Here is an 8,676-nt window from a genome sequence, read left to right as displayed (position 1 = left end):
CAGAGTGAGGAGCTTGTTTTTAATCCTCAAATGGCCAGAAATTCAACCTCATCATCACAGTACGACTGAATGAAACAATTGACAAGCAACTAACAAGAGATCCTGTGGGAGGGGTGCATCTTGTGTTGTGTATAGTTTCACTAAAGATTTTCTCCACATGAAACAGAACTACAGCATATCCTGAGAGATGTTCTACACTTGGTTAGCTATGGCATTCATAGAGCTTGCTACCACTCCAAACTACATTTCAGGCTAACAAGAATCCTTTGGATAAAAAGCTAGTGACAGACTAACTGGGTTGATTGAATGAAAAGTACCCTTCTACCAGCTAGCACTGAATTGGTTTTAGTATGTTTCTTTTGTTTCATTTTAATTATGAGAGCTCTTCAGAGAAATGGCAGTGATAAGTGCTTCAGAGCACTCGGTATGAGACAGAAAAAACCGTACACACACACCCCAGTGTAATTTCACATCACTTTCAGAAAGTGGCACCTTGTTAACTGCGTCATTTTTTAACCCCTTGTGGTATGGTAAGACACAATGTACACCATCTCAGAGCTCCCTGCAGGCCTTCAATGAAATGTCTTGAGGTTACGAGAGCCTTGAACACTCAGTGTGGTAGTGGCTGAACAGTAATTTCTCCTGGTTCACACTTTCAAAAGACCTCTGTGTCCCTAATTTATCTTCTCAACCATGTGAGACTGCTTAACATTTTGTTTTCACTCCACCAACACATACCACTGGAAATCCATCATGTGATTGTCACAAGAGGCAGTGGTCCATATATTTAATAAAACATAATGCATTAAAATGCGTTATTTTTTAGTAAGCTCATTAACCTATGTTTAATATTTTTTTAATTCATACTACTGTGTTGGCATGAAGTTAAATGAGCTGCACAGACAGAAAGACCCAAAGTTGAGTGGTATATCTCTTATCCTTACATTCATAAGTGATTTGGCAGAATGAACATGATAAATGTAGCCCATATACTCCAGTGGCTATGCTTGTGTAAGGGTTTGCTTGGAATTATTTTGTTATGGCTGAAACAGAATATGTTGCCCATTAGTGCATTTCCGATGAGGGTTCTTCTGGTAGCCGACTCACCAAAGCTAAAAAAGTAATTGACACCTGCAGCGGTTTAGACATCCAGCCTTTACCTACATAATCCACCACACATAAACACACAGTTCTAGCTTGGATATGAGCTTTCCTATTCCAGCTTTCCAGGCCATAATTCTCCATAATCCATAATCCCCCCCCCCCCCCCCCCCCCCACCATGACACCCCATTTGAGCCCTTTAAGGAGATACCTTAGCTGATATTAAGGTAAATGCATAGGCCAGCTCTTCTTATTCCCTGCCCTCTGGCTAACAGACCAAGAACACATGGAGTGGCGCTTTTACAGAGATTAGTGGACCACACTGCTGTTTTTACTTGCTGACCGAGCAAGTGACCACTCTATTTTTTAACGCCGGCCTACTGCGAAGCACCAAAGCGTTGGCTCTCTTGCCTCGGTACCTCCCACAGACCAGCTGTTTGGCAGCGTGGTCCATCCTGGTTCCCCCTCTGTGCCTTGTCACTGTAAAGCATCTCTAATTAACTGCTGAAGCATCAGTGAGTGGCCAAAACAGCCAAAACAATTAGGTTACCATAAAATGAGAGATAGACTAATGAGCTTTGTAAAAGAACTCGATGTGTAGTGTCCTGATATTGAAGCCTCATCTCTATGAGTGATATTCAGTACACAGAAGGGTTCAAATGTTAGGATTAAGGCTAGACTGTAATGCCATGCCCACATGCCTTATATGGACGTCTTCAAGGATTTGTGTGCTTTTGATTAAGTGTCTGCAAGCTCGTTTCACCTCTGATTGGTGTTTGTGGGAGCTGGCTAAAAATTACATAAAAAAAAATTAATTAGGTGGTTGTCTGGGTGATTGATTGACTTAATATGCAGCAAGGCAAACATTGTAAACATGAAAGTAGCAAGGCCTGCTATTAATTTAAGAAATATTTAACTTTTTTTTTTTATATGGAAGTTCATTGACATGGAAAAGTGCCAAACCCAAGCCATGTTAATGTACTATAAATATATTGAGAAATTATCAAGTTAAATTGTGCATGCTTTTTATGAAATTGAAATCTGCTTTCCCTAGACAGCTTGAAGCTTTTTCATTTCAGCACACAGTGATATAATCCATTATGCCATATCACTGTTTTCATTTAGAGCATAAAACGCAGGGGCTCCCAAGATGCATGCGGGTTTAACAGCCTCATTAACAGTTTTAATTTGTTGCTGAATGTTTGCAATGCTGTATCAAGGCATCACTTTGAATCAACCGGTAGGGCAGTCTGGCTCATTCATTTGAAGTTTGATTCCAATATCTGCAAATATGGGACAACTCTGAACTATAAAATGTGTTTGATGTCATAAAATTGATTCAGTGAATAATTATTGAGCTATTCACCATTTTACAAGAGAATTCCATATTTTTTTACTAAAATTTACCTTTTTATTAAAAGCCAAAAATCCCACATTTGTACATTTTAACAGTTTATATTTTCATACCAAGGTATTTTTTCATGCGAGTTAAACTACTAAAACACAATGATTATAGAGAGCATGTTTTTTTGTAAAACACTAAACACTACATTAAAGTGAGCTGGGAACAGCAGTGAACAGTAGTGAACAGCAGTGAAACCTACAGATCTGCTGGGCTGTAGCAGCATTCTGCTTGATGTTCCTGGGAAGGACACACTGACTACTCTGTGCTCAGGAGGCTGCCTACCCTGAGGCACTTACAGAAAGAGGCATTCTACTTGAAATCTGGGGAAAACTCTCATTGAATTCAGGCTTGTGCTCCAAGGACAGGGCGGCATTCCACTACGGCAGGGGTAAAATAGAGCACCGGGATTTATTGCCCACGGGGCCTCCCATTCCAGCCCCCACCTGAAGAACAGTGTCATGAAGTTCAATCAAGGGTGGAAACATGTAGGAAACTTTGCTTGGTGTTGCCGGGATGAATTTTCCATTTCATACTGAATTTGCGTTATTATTATTATTCGATTCTGTGCCACATAAAATGTGAACCACCTGCTGCCGAGGCCCTTAGGGAGAAGTGAAACCCGGTCTCTTGTAGGGTAGACCATCCTCTCCTCCAAATCCCAGTACTATATAGATCTTCCTCACCTATGCTGCCTATGCTAATTTGGAGTCCATACTAACAAATACATTATGTTTTCCATAGCTTTTCAGAGGGTGTGGAATTAACTGTTTGTATGGCCTGATGCCACCACACTGATAGCCTCAATCAAAAAGAGATTAAACATCTTCTGATCCAAAATCATATATATCGGTTTGCACAAGTGGCTAGTCTGCATTTTCCATTACAAAATGGCTCCACCTGAGTGGACTGGGAAGCACTGGCCGTCCAGATGAGCAGTTTCAGGAGGTCTGTCCAGATGAGCAGTTTCAGGAGGTCTGTCCAGATGAGCAGCTTCAGGAGGTCTGTCCAGATGAGCAGTATCAGGAGGTCTGTCCAGATGAGCAGTATCAGGAGGTCTGTCCAGATGAGCAGTTTCAGGAGGTCTGTCCAGATGAGCAGTTTCAGGAGGTCTGTCCAGATGAGCAGTTTCAGGAGGTCTGTCCAGATTAGCAGTTTCAGGAGGTCACCTCCACATTCATCGCATGCTGGTAATGCTTCACTGTGATAAACACAGTCCGGTGAGTCATACTGGCATTGGATATGAAAATCTCTGGAAGCAATTTGCTTCAATTGTACTTGGACTTTTGCTGTTGCCAGCCCATCATTATCCAGTATCAATGGACTGTAGTTCACTTTCTGGATGTCCTGCAATACATTTTTTAAAAGGGGTGAAAGTTTCATTGTATAGTGTATTCTATTTTGATTATTTAGTTTCCGAGGAAAACATTTTTTTGAATGTGGCACTGTATGTGGCAAGTTGTTCAATAATAGTTGATAGTGGTCAGAAGTGTTGATGGTGTCAAAGTGACTAATGTCAGAAGAAGCAATATACAACAAAACATTTGACTGGGTAACCAAGGCATGGATTCTTTTTCAGGTGAAAACATCTTGCAAAGATCTTCCATGGCCTTTAATACAGAAACAAAAAACCTTTTGTTCAAATGTGAATCCACGTACTATACAGTATGTTCCCAAAGCTGAATCCATATCTTTATGAACTCTAAAAATGTACCTACTCTTTTCTGGTAGTCATCTCTATTCCTGGGGCAATGCTTTCCAACAGTAACTGCCAAGCTAAGCTATAATGTTATTGCCAGCTATTGGGAAAATCAGAGATACTTGGCAAGACTACACAGGCCACGTTGTTGTCAGAGTTCTGCAAAAGTAACTGGATATCATGCTTCGCAAATTCATATGAGAAAAAAAACAAGCCACCTCTGAAATGTTTCCAAAGATCTCTGCTCATCAGGTCACCGATCCGAAGTGTAACTATGCTCTTCATCTTCTGCGTGGTTCATTTAGGCTTCAGCAGCATTTTGTGTTGTTTTTGATATGTTTTCCTCTGACCAAACACTATCCAATGTAGTGGGTTCAGGTTTATGGACTATATTGGAGAGTTGGGATAGCTTACATCCCATATTATCCATGTTAACAACCTCAAATCTAGGCCACATCAAACAGGGTCGTTTTAAGACAGTTGAAAATATTTCTGGTTATAACCTTATCCACATGGCCTGGGGTGTGTCTCTGTGGTGCAGAAAGCCAATTCAAAAAGAAGACATATATCACTGTATGTAAAAGGTTAGACCAGTTATCTCATTCATGAATTGATAGCAAAAAAGGAATGCATTCCTTTGTCTTCCCAAAAGTCCCTTGAATGTTTATATCACTGGAGATGGAGGAATTCTATCACAGTTTAAAATACATATTCAATATTAATATTTGCAGGCATCTTGGATCCTGGGCCACTGAATCACCTGTCATTTTAGTTTGGGAGGTTTCATGGCTAAACTGGACCAGCCTGGTGGCCAATCTTCATTAATTGCACATTGGACCAGTAAGAGCAGTGTGTGAAGGTTCAATTAGCAGGGTAAGAGCAGTTTTGCTCAAAATATTGCAATGCACACAACATTATTGGTGACATACCAGAGTTTAAAAGAGGACAAATTGATGGTGCACATCTTGCTGGCGCATCTGTGACCAAGATAGCAAGTCTTCATGATATATGAAGAGCAACGATATCCAGTGTAACGTCAGCATACCACCAAGAAGGACGAACCACATCCAACAGGATTAACTGTGGACGCAAGAGGAAGCTGTCTGAAAGGGATGTTCGGGTGCTAACCCGGATTGTATCCAAAAAACAAAAAAAAAAAAACATTTGGCTGCCCAAATCACGGCAGAATTAAATGTGCACCTCAACTCTCCTGTTTCCACCAAAACTGTCCATTGGGAGCTCCACAGGATCAATAATCACGGCCGGGCTATATTCAAACATTTGGTCACTTGTGCCAATGCCAAACGTCAGTTTTAATGGTGCAAGGAGTGCAAATCTTGGGCTGTGGACAATGTGAAACATGTATTGTTCTCTGATGAGTCCACCTTCACTGTTTTCCCCACATCCGGGAGAGTTGTGGTGTGGAGAAGCCACAACGAAGCATACCACCCAGACTGTTGCCCAGAGTGAAGTATGGGGATGGATCAGAGATGGTTTGGGCTGCCATATCATGACATTCCCTTGGCCCAATACTTGTGCTAGATGGGTGCGTCACTACCAAGGACTACCGAACCATTTTGGAGGAACATGTGCATCCAATGATTCAAACATTGTATCCTGAAGGTGGTGCCGTGTATCAGGATTATAATGCACCAATACACACAGCAAGACTAGTGAAAAATTGGTTTGATGAACATGAAAGTGAAGTTGAACATCTCCCATGGCCTGCACAGTCACCAGATCTAAATATTACTGAGCCACTTTGGGGTGTTTTGGAGGAAAGAGTCAGGAAAGGAGGAAAGAAACGTTTTCCTCCACCAGCATCATGTAGTGACCTGGCCACTATCCTGCAAGAAGAATGGCTTAAATCCCTCTGACCACTGTGCAGGACTTGTATATGTCATTCACAAGTTGAATTGACGCTGTATCGGCTGCAAAAGGAGGTCCTACACCAGAGGTGTATAATCCAGGTTCAGAAAATAAAAGTCCTCACTAGGATTTTGCTCAAGCTTGCTAGATTTTCTAATTAGTGCAATCTAGGTAAAATTAGTGGAATCAACACAATCCAGGAAGCCTGACCAAAATCCTGGTGAGGACATTTACTTTCTGAACCTGGATTATACACCCCTGCCCTACACCATACTAATAAATTATTGTGGTCTAAAACCAGGTATTTCAGTTTCATTGTCCAACCCCTGTAGATGCTAGTCTTGCAAATTCAAGAGAGATTATTGCATATGCTAGTTGATGGCCTGCACCCTTCTGAGAAACAATCAGACTACAGTTCATTCAAAATGTAGTTTTGGGTCTCAAATGGGCTTGGGCAGAGAAATATAAGGAATACTTCTGGGTGTAACATTTGCAGTTTTAAATAGTCTTAAATAAACTCCTGTAGCTCCTTATAGACTATCACTTGCAAAATCACCCTGGGATCTGGACAATTTGAATTTGAGAAGCACATCTTTCAAGTAAAGGGAAGTAAATAATATTTATCATTGTTAGTTGAAATATATGTTGAATCGACATAGAGATGAGCATTTCACCATGGTGATGGGATTATTGTACTAGGCACATTCAAAGACCCCAACATCAGGGACACTGGTTAAAGTGTGAAAGTGTGGAGTGTAGGGGAGAGTATGCAGAAGTGTGCTTCTAAAAGCTTTTCTGAAGGGATGTGGGACTGCAGAGTATTTGCACTTGTCCCAAATTTGTTTTATTGAAGGTTTCTCTTTCCCTTTCCTAGAAGGCCAAGTGATTTCACTGACCTGATGGGTAAAACCAGAGTGGACTAATGAGAAATGGAACAGATTGCAGGCAACTATGGACTGGGTGTGGTACAGGTGGTACAGGAATAGGAGTAATTTTTTGAACTACATTAAGCAAAAGGGCAAATTCCAATATCTGTTAAATCACAAACCGGTATCTTAGTTTTGTTACAGTTGTGCCATCTAAGATGCTTTGGAGAAGGACAGCAACTTTAGATAAAAAAGCAATATAAATAGTCTATAGTGCCTTACAAACCCAACCCTTATCCTCCCACAGTTTTTGGCTGTTCCCATTTCTGCATCACTGCATTTTTCTCTGTGGGATAATGGTGACCCTTTACTTGCTTACCATGTGTCTGAAGTATTTTCCCTTCCTCTTGAAGAGCTTACATTTGAACATTTCAACCCATGCATCCAAAGTTTTGTTGAAACTGTTCTAGATGGGATAGTTCCTCAGGTGTGCCAGGAACAATCGGTGTGAGTGCTACAGGATGGTAGTCATTCAGGTGTGTCCGGCTGGAGGGTTTCGGCACTAGTATGACTTGAAGCATGTTGGCAAAGCTGCCTGGGCAAGGGACAGGTTGAAAAAGTCCGTAAAAATTCCAGTGAGCTGCTCCACACATGCTCTCAGAACACGCTCGGGAACGCCGTCTGGGCCAGCAGCCTTGCGTGCGTTGATTTGGCTCGGTGCAGTGTAGATGTCTGCGGAAGAAAGTGAGGGAATGGTGAACTGCAGAGGGTCTGGCGCTGGTAACCATCTCCCTGTAGTCTCCATCAAAGTGAGCATGAAGTCATTTAGCTCGTTCAGGAAGGAGATGTCTTCTTGAATTATTGGTCTTGTAGTCGCTGATGGCCTGGATGCCCGGACACATGCGTCGGGGGTCAGAGGTACAGAAGTGTTCCTCTACCTTTAGCTTGTAGCAGTGCTTGGCCTTTTAGATGCCTCCCTCACATTTGTAAGCCTGTGCATCACCTGATCAGAAGGCGATGTTGTGAGCCTTCATCAGAAGACACACCTCCTTGTTCGTCCATGGCTTCTGATTCAGGTGTGTGGTGAACTGTTTCTGTGGTGAGATGTTTCAAAGTGTTGCCAATCACACATAGGAAGCATACTGAGTGATTTCATCTGCTATTTCCCTGTTTTGATTGCCTAGATTGGATTGTCTTTTTGTGTTTTGACCAGGACTGTTTCAACTGTCACTGATGCTGTTTTTGAATCTGTTTTTTGTACTCTTGGCTTTGACCATTATCTGGCTACTGGCGTTGTCTTGGATGTTGGTCTACACACTTCTGACTTGTTCTCGAATGTCGACTAGCAGTACAGCCAACATCATCTTGCTTATACTATAATTAAATAAAATAAAGGATGTAGGGAACAGTAGAATAGATGATACGTACATTATGTCACATTATCCATTATACATATTATTACCCTGAATAAAGCATAAATCTCGCTCTTTTTTGGCATTTGCATCTGCCCCACAAACGTACTGTGGCACAATATATAAAGAATTCTATAGGGACATCTGTGAGATTCTAGTGCTCCTTTGCCTTCTTGACAAGTGACGTTAACCCCAAGGTGGTCCTTGCCAATTCTACTGCACTGCCATGGATTATGAGTGGACTAATTTCTGCATACGTCTTCTTGAAGTCGACCATCATTTATTTTGTTTGATTCACATTCAGTGCAAATTTGATTATGTAGTTT

The sequence above is a fragment of the Brachyhypopomus gauderio genome, chromosome 9 (assembly GCF_052324685.1).
Source record: "Brachyhypopomus gauderio isolate BG-103 chromosome 9, BGAUD_0.2, whole genome shotgun sequence".
NCBI lineage: Eukaryota > Metazoa > Chordata > Actinopteri > Gymnotiformes > Hypopomidae > Brachyhypopomus > Brachyhypopomus gauderio.
The sequence above is the reverse complement of the archived record's forward strand: the minus strand, read 5'-3'. Positions refer to the sequence as shown.